At 32.6% G+C, this 8,873-nt stretch overlaps 1 protein-coding gene across 1 annotated transcript in view; it reads left to right on the top strand.

Moving 5' to 3' along the window:
- Positions 1 to 8,026: 8,026 nt before the first annotated feature.
- LOC148606125 (uncharacterized) overlaps positions 8,027 to 8,873 on the top strand; it is a 42,689-nt gene continuing 41,842 nt past the window's right edge. Inside the window, exon 1 of the mRNA XM_088545338.1 lies at positions 8,027 to 8,250. The gene's annotated coding sequence lies outside the window, so the exon portion shown is untranslated. The remainder of the gene's footprint in view (positions 8,251 to 8,873) is intronic.

Here is an 8,873-nt window from a genome sequence, read left to right as displayed (position 1 = left end):
CATTGTTTTGTATCTACTGATGTTTTACGGGTAACACCCAGATCTATCTTGCGTGAAGTTTTATAGACGGATATGTTCCTATTCTATGCGATTGTCCATGTGAAGACTAATGACCCGTTGCACTTTGAACATCTCTCTAAATACTTTCTGTATGATATTGCAGCATCAAAAATCAGAATTACGGTTATCACAGATTTAAGTACTTCTCCGTCTAAGAATCGGGCAGAATGTGTATTAGGTGTTGTACGTGGAAGCACAAACACAGATATTTCATGCATTAACCAAGTATTTATACCTGATAATGTCAAGAAATAACCATCGAAGTGTTTGTAAACTTTGCCTTTTCATTATATAAGCAGTTAAAAATATCTATGTCACAGATGATTCAGGATAAATTTGAAATTTGTTTTCTAAACGTAATGAATATATTTGAGGCAAAAAAGACCGAACTTCCCATAGGGTTCAATAAAGACGTGGCGCTAAATTTATTGGATGTAAGATGTTGTATTCAAGTTCAGGGGTTACAACATATACAAGGATGCTATCTTCAAACCTTAGGGAAACTACTGTTAAATACTTAGCAAGTTAGTTTTTATTTTTGTTTATTATTATCGATTCAAAACTCATTAACTTTCATAATGTCTGTCATTTCGTTGGATTCAAAACTCATTAACTTTCATAATGTCTTTCATTTCGTTCGTCCCTTTTATAGTCATCGAAGTATGTGAACGCATAATTTCAATTTTTTCAACTCTGAACCAAAATTGTGTATATTTAAATTTTTTAGCAGGGTTATGTTGCTACAAGATTGAAGTCATCATTACAGAAGTTTTATGGTCGTTATCATGAACTCATGGATCGTTATGGTGTATCCATCAGCACCATGAAAACTTATTTATTCAACGGGTCATAGTTTTCCTTCCCTCGTTTGTCTACCCCGGACTTGACTTTTTATGAGCAACTCGGCGGGTGTTTCTAGAAAAGCAGAGGACGCTTACCCTACCGGTGCACCTGGTGCATGCTCCCAGTTTTTAGTGGAGTCCGAGTTGCTCATTTACTTTTGTTACTTTGTATGTATGATTTTAGTTACTTTATGTCCTTTGTTGTGTATTTCTGTTTTCCATGTCTGGTCTTTGTCCCTGGATTACATTCTTTTGATTACCGCTATAACCTTGGTTCCCTTGATTACTCTTTAATAGTTAACATTTTGGTAAGATTTGAAATGTCTAAAAATTCCATTTTATATGAAATGTCACTGATTGTGAGTAAGATTTTGTAATTGAAAAATCTTCCAAACGAACCCTTTACATATTAATGATGAATTAATGCATACTGATATTCTAGAATTTGTGTTTTCTTATTTATTCCTAACGAAAATAAGGAAAAATAGAAACTTGTCAAGGTGTTGCAAATATATTTCGTAAACATCATGTATGATCAGAGACACCAATTAGAAAAATACAAGTGCAAAAAAGTATAAAATTCAGACACTGCCTATAGCTAGTGTAGAGAGGATTCATTGTGCAGAAGAAAAAAAAATACAGAGCGGGCGATGCTTTTTCGGCCTACAGGTGTAATATTTTTTACAAACAATAGTATCAAATCTGTATAGGTAAACCATTCTTTCTTCCACTGAAACCAACCAAAATTAACCAATCAAGAACGTTAACTCTATCAAAATTCAAGTTCTACATAATTTGTTTAATTCTTATCTCGAAAATGCAACAACCGAGTGATAAACTGAGAGTGCATATGTGATCTAATGTAACAGTTTCTGAATAATGGAAAAATAAGATTGACTTTGTTGGTTTTTTGACATGAATCAATCAACTCATGTCTGATTTTTATAAAGACCGTGGCTAAAAAAAGACCATACATGCCATCCGGTAAAAAAACATAAGCTGAAGTATAACCAATAGATAGTTTTACACGGGAAAAAAACCTTAATTGAAATCAGTAGACAATACATAGGTAATGAGCAACACTAGAGCTTTATATACATGTATCAACAACTGTAATTTCTGTCCATGTAACAAAAGAAAAAATAAAATAAGATAAAAATATACAAACACAACAACAACAGATGATTAATCAAACAGAACAACTTATGGATATGAAATGTTTAATAATTTCATGTAAAGAGCGAATGTTTTGATATACATTCTGACATCACAGTTCAAAGAAGTTTTGACAAATTGTTTGCAAGGAATGCCGTGCTAACACACAGTCTTTCGGGTTGAGTACAATAAGAAACACACACACACACACCATAATAAAAAAAAAATCATGGACTATGTTTATTTAACGATATGAAGAAACTAGTTGAGTTATAGTCGAAATAAATCATGGAAAATTCATTTTTGTCGTTACATGTATATTTAATTACAGACTATTGCTTGGCATAAAAGAATGCGACATAAATGGCCAGCCCGTGGTAAAACAATGACAAAATGGAGTTTCCGTGACGTATTTCTTAATTTTCATATTAATGTACTATAGTTAAACGTGCAAAAATGTATCTTTACCAGAACACAAAATATGGAGAAAAACATCACTGGTTGCCTCCTGTACAAACAAATACGATTTGTAACCATAATGTGCATTGGAAACAAATTATCATCATAATCATATCCAATCAGTATGGCCTGTTAATCAAAGGTTTTCATGTTTGCATGTTAGATAATTGCAATGCTTTAAATTTGATTTGTCATGGCAGTGGTTTTATCCACAGAGATATAATGCGTACTAGCTCCAACTCGGTGATTCTAAACCGACTGTCATACAACGAAATTTCTTGGGTGTGGATTTCGATTTTCTTTTATATTTTTAGAATTTATATCATGTTTTTTAAATGGTAGCAGACCCTTCAGGTTTCAGTCTGGTTCACAACAAATCGTATTCAACATACCGTATAATGCATAATTTAAACTATGTGGTAATGTTGTATTTTACTGCAAGAATGTATGTTCAACACTTTATTTCATAAAAAAGTAAATAAAAAAAATCGATCCCTGACTGAGCACATTAATGTGCCATTTTTTGTAACATTTAAAGAAAAATATGAATTTAATTATCATAATTTTACATAATTTAACTTTCATTTTTATGAAATACTTGTTTTTAAAAGGCGTCACCCACTAAATGTAAAAATGAAAAACTTTCAACAGTAAAATGAGATTTATGAAACAAATCTTTGGCAACTTGCCAAAACGGTGTTCATAATAGCAGTATAAAAATCGTGCAGCATCGTTAAAAATCTTTGTATCATATTGGTCGTCAACAATGTGTGCATCGTTTCGAACGTCAACAATGTGTGCATCGTTTCGAACGTCTAAAATGTTTGCATCGTTTCGAACGTCAACAATGTGTGCATCATTTCGAACGTCTAAAATGTTTGCATCGTTTCGAACGTCTAAAATGTGTGCATCGTTTCGAACGTCTAAAATGTTTGCATCGTTTTGATCATCAATATGATGACATAACTTCAATTGTCCGAAAAATGTGCGTCGTTTATACGTATCGTTTATTAAAAGAGTGCTTTGAACCGACCAAAAGGTCAAATTAGAGGCTTTAAAGAACATAGCTCAATCGCTCAGCTGCCTTGAGAAGTAACATTCGATTTTAATAAGAGTGGCATTGTTTTTCTGAAACAAAATTTCCCAACACTCAAACCTAGAGAACATTCATTTTAGTTTTTATTAAGTTCTGTCCAGAAGTGTCCAAGAATATCTTTTTAAGTTAGAACAAATAGCAAATTGATGTTGAAGAAGGGCAATAACTCCAACATGGCTTAACAGATTAACTCGAAAATTTGGCCACAAATAGACATCATCATGCTGAACGCTTTTCCCAATCTAAGAATTTGGCTGAACATAACGATGTTAGAGATATATGCGAAACACTTCTATCTGACCAGAGAGTCCTTTCTTTAGTCACTTCGTCCACGTTTTTTTCGACGAATAACAAATCCTCACATAAGTTTTATGCACAATACCTAAAGAAATACTCACGCCAAGTTTTGTTCCAGTTGGTCTAGTAGCGTCAGAGGAGAATACTTTTGAAGGAAACAACGTTAAAAGTAGCGGAATAGAATAAAATAAAATAAAGTAAATAAGATAAAATAAAAAAAACGTCTTTAATGAGCAATAACATTGCCGAACAAAATAACACGAACATTTTACCACAGATATATCTCATTATCCTGAACACTTTTCCCCCGTGTCAAAATTTGGCGAATTCTACCGGTATTGGAAATAATGTATGCGGAAAACTTTTGACTCACCCCTTTTATTCTTTTAGTGACGGTGGCCATTGTTTTTGACGGATTTTCAATTCTATGCAGAATACCACAAGGAAGATTCATACCAAGTTGGTCCTATTGGACCAGTAGTATCAGAGAAGAAGGGTTTTTTAAAAGTTGTTAACGAAGACTGACGACGATATCGATGGACCCCAAGTGATTACAACAGCTCACATGGCCCTATGGGCTAGGTGAGCTGAAATGAATTTATCGTTTCAATCGTCACAAATGTGTGCATCGTATCAAGTCAAAATAAATGCATTATTCCGATCGTCAATAATGTGTGCGTCGTATCTAGTCACAATGAGTGCATTATTCCGATCATCAAAAATGTTTGCATCGTATCAAGTCAAAATAAATGCATTATTCCGATCGTCAATAATGTGTGCGTCGTATCTAGTCACAATGAGTGCATTATTCCGATCATCAAAAATGTGTGCATCGTATCAAGTCAAAGTGAATGCATTATTCCGATCGTTGAAAAATAGTGGATCGTAATGCGTTGCGCTCAACGAAAATTTTTGCTGATTGTATGATTTAATGAATGGTATGATGCTTGCAGTTTTTTTTGTCGATTGCACCAACAATATGACTACAATTAACCGAGGAATCAACCAGTCTTTAGTTTGTGTTCTGTCTTTGTTTACTTCGTTGGTCTGGTTTTTATTAAACACTTACTTTTATGTTTACAGGCAGAAGAAATAATCGTTCACAATTATATACAGTTAAGTTATCTTCCTTCCTGATAATTTACTGACAGTTAGGACATACTTCATTGAGTCTGTTATTAACACTTAACCGTAAACTTTCCAGGATGTATGCAATGAAAGAGAAAACATCAATATCGAGTCATGGATTGGAAAATGATACAACGCAATTGTTGTTGTGAAAAATATTGGATCTTATTGCAATAAATAATTGAAGGAAGTTCTATATTGTGTAAAAAATTGGCTGACTTAATGTAAGGGAACCGCGACGTCATATAAACATGTAAGTTGATTGGAACATTAATGGGTCAAAATCGTTTTATTGAAGTGACGCATGTAATTCGGTAACCGTTACCACCGGCAAATAGTGGGTTTTGTAGGACATTTTTCATATTTCCGCTGGTAGAGACTACAAATATAACAATATGGCGTTATAAATAGCTCTGTTTCTCAAAGGCAGAGCTTAAATCATATAAGTGGTGGATTATTTAACCCGAAAAATCGTCTAAGTCAACTCAAATATTGGGTTTTCTTGCAATTTATCATGTAACAAGTCACATATGTCATCATGGAATACCCCAATTCGTTTACAATCAAATAAATCAATTTGATTTTTAACAAGCTTTCTGTTTGCCCGCCTTTCTTTGTCTAACTTTGATACTGTGACGTCGATTTCACCATAGTCTGCGCTCAAATAATCCCAAACCAAATTTCGTTTGGATTACAATCAATGTTTTTTTTTCACATTTTGACTTTAATTCAATAAAGGTATGTTTCCAGGTTTTAAGTAATATTTTTGTCTGACCAGTCAATTTTTTACCAAGCACTTCGCAACCTACCACAACCAGGTTGTCTGCTATCACCTCCCCAAAAAATTACAAACATTTTTTTTTGAAACATGTAATAAAATAGCTTATTTTATTAAAGTATTTTTCAACTAACGATCGTCATTAATTCCAAAGGGAACAAATCGTGCTTTTCTACTCTGTAACCTATCCTTCACTCTGATGATGCTAGTTTTACAGAAAATCTGACCAAAAGCCTTTGACCTCAGTTTCCTCTTTATGGATAATGTATTATCGTTAACCAATCCTAGTTTCGGAGATATTATACATCGCATCTACCCAAAAGAACTTGAGATACAGGATACTACAGACACTGTAAAATGAACATGATATCAAGGCCTACACTATTAGACCAAACTATACAACAAACGCAATGAATAAAAACATTCCTTCAGCACCTGCTTATGGAGTTTTCATATCACAACTCATACGTTATGCTAGAGCTTGCTATAACTAGAACCTTTTGTAACGCACTAGACTTCAAATAGTTAGGTCTCTGGAACAACGTTATATTGTTACAAGATTGAAGTCACCACTACTCAGGAACTCATGGATCGTTACATTTTCTCCATCTGCACTAGTAAAACCGAGTTGTTCAACATGCCATAGTTTTCCTTTCGTCTTCATCTATCCTGGACTAGACTTTGCATGAGCAACTTGACGGGTGTTTCAAGAAAAGCACATGATACTTACCCTATCGGTGCAACTGGTCCATTCTCCCAGTTTTTAGTGGAGTCCGAGTTGCTCATTTGCTTGTGTTTCTATGTACGTATTATTTTGGTTCTTTTATTATTTTGTTATTGTGTGTGTCTGCTTTACCTGTCTTGTCCTTGTTCCTGGATTGTGTTCGTTTTGTTTCTTTTAGAATCTTCATGCCCTTGATTACTCTCACATCTTCAAATACAAGTCAGTGTTTCTTATTTTTTTAAACAATGATAACAGAAATTGCTCATTTGTAAATGCAAAATGTACCACAAAAGAAGTGTGAAGAATTTTAACATTGAGTTACTTTATAATTTGTTAAAATCACACGGGTTATTTCAGCTTTCTGAGCTCATTGATTAGTGGTTTATTACTTTGATTGGAGGAAAGTCATGAGAACAAACGATGCAAGTTACTGCAGTCATCTTTTCACAATTTTCGTTTCGTTTTTTTTTAATTAAATGATTCTGCAAAAGTTATGCAAAATCCTTTATCTATGATTCTGTGTCGTACTGTTTCAACTGACAATTATTAGATCAACTCATCTTTATTTCAGACCTGACTGTTTAACATCAGTACAGAGAAAGTAATCTATTTATGAAATTTACGCATCCCTGAATGCAAAGATCAATAGAGTTCATTTGTTTTTAATGTTATTGATGCAATTTTACGGAAAATTCGATAAATATAAAAGCTGTCATTTTCTCACTACTAAAATGTACTTAATTTTATTGATATCGAAGGAAAAAACACAAAAGCATCACTGATTAAGAGACAATTTAGTTCGCTTTCTTTGTACACATCCATTTTACCAAATATCTCAATATATAAATTGCATTTGACGAGCAATACCATGTAGAGTCTACCAGACTTACTCTATTTCAACCCCCCCACCCCCCCCCAAAAAAAAAAAAGAAAGAAAAAACACAAAAAAAGGAAAAGCCGAATAAAAAAAAAACAAAACAAAAACAAAAACAAAAAATAAAAGCAAAACAAATACAGACAAATAAAACAAACAACACAAAAAACAGAAAAAAACTACAAAGATAGGAAAATCAGAGACAAAAACAAAGTAATCAACCAAACAAACAAACAAACTAAAACACAATAATCGATAATAAACAAAAAAAAAAAAAAACAAACAAAAAAAAAACAAACAAACAAACAAACAAACAAACAAACAAACAAAAAAGAAACAAAAAAATATACAAGAATAAAAACATCATGCATTATTTTAGTTACTTAATGTTCTTTGTTGTGTTATCCATGTCTGGTCGTTGTCGTTGATTGCATTCTTTTGATTTTTGCCAGAATCTTGGTTCTCGCGATTACTCTAATACAAATTCGCAACGATTTTCAATAGTGTGGCGTGTCTAATATTGGATTTTGGTACCTTTTAAAATGACTAATCTAACAACAAATAAGGTATGATCTAATTACTATTTTTGCTATTAAATACATTTTATCCAAGATACTACTTAAATGTTTTCACGAACATTCGTGTCAAATCTTAATTGAGTTATGTTCAAAGGACTATCACTGATTAAAGCAAACATAAAAATGTACAATAATTATAAAAGTAATTGTTGTAACCATGGAAACAACATTCTTTAGTCAAAATAGCGACAAGTGATGCTTGCTATTTTACCTTTTGGGAAGACGAGTTGAGTGTAGGGATTACAATACAGATTTTGCAGTGAGTAGATTAATTAAGGATTAAAATAGGGTAAACTTTGAGAGTTGGTTATGCAAGCAAAACTTGGTCTAAAATGGAATAAAGTCCATATAAATTTTAACCAGATTTCTGTCAAGATGAAGATTTTCTTTTCCTCATCAAAGCTTTATTTAAATTATGGACTGGTAACAAATAGACATGAATGACTTCACAGTAACAAAAGACATAAAAAAAGCTAAATTTAACTGTGATGATATCACCTAATGCATGTTACTACCTTTATTACATAAATCATTTGTTTCTTCTTTCAAAAAAGAAGAAGGATTCTTTCCGTCAGGAAAATGAAGGGAACATTTCTACATTTATCATATTTGGTCAATGCACCACTGGCATTCTGCCTTAATGACTGTGTCATCAACGAATGTAGAATTTTCATTAAAAAAGATTGAATCCTGATATTTAATTCTCCCTAAATTGATAAATATTAGGATTTGTTTTCATAAACACAGTCATTATTATACGCTAATGTGTAATGCATCATCTTATCATTAAACACAGAAGTACAATAAACTAAAAACAGTTTTAGTTTATTTAACTGACCAACTTTACCTTTTTTCCCAAGATTGCCAATGGAGGGAATATCT

The sequence above is a fragment of the Perna viridis genome, chromosome 9, assembly GCF_037379345.1.
Source record: "Perna viridis isolate PV_CMFRI_1.1 ecotype Kerala chromosome 9, ASM3737934v1, whole genome shotgun sequence".
Lineage (NCBI taxonomy): Eukaryota > Metazoa > Mollusca > Bivalvia > Mytilida > Mytilidae > Perna > Perna viridis.
The sequence above is the reverse complement of the archived record's forward strand: the minus strand, read 5'-3'. Positions and strand labels throughout refer to the sequence as shown.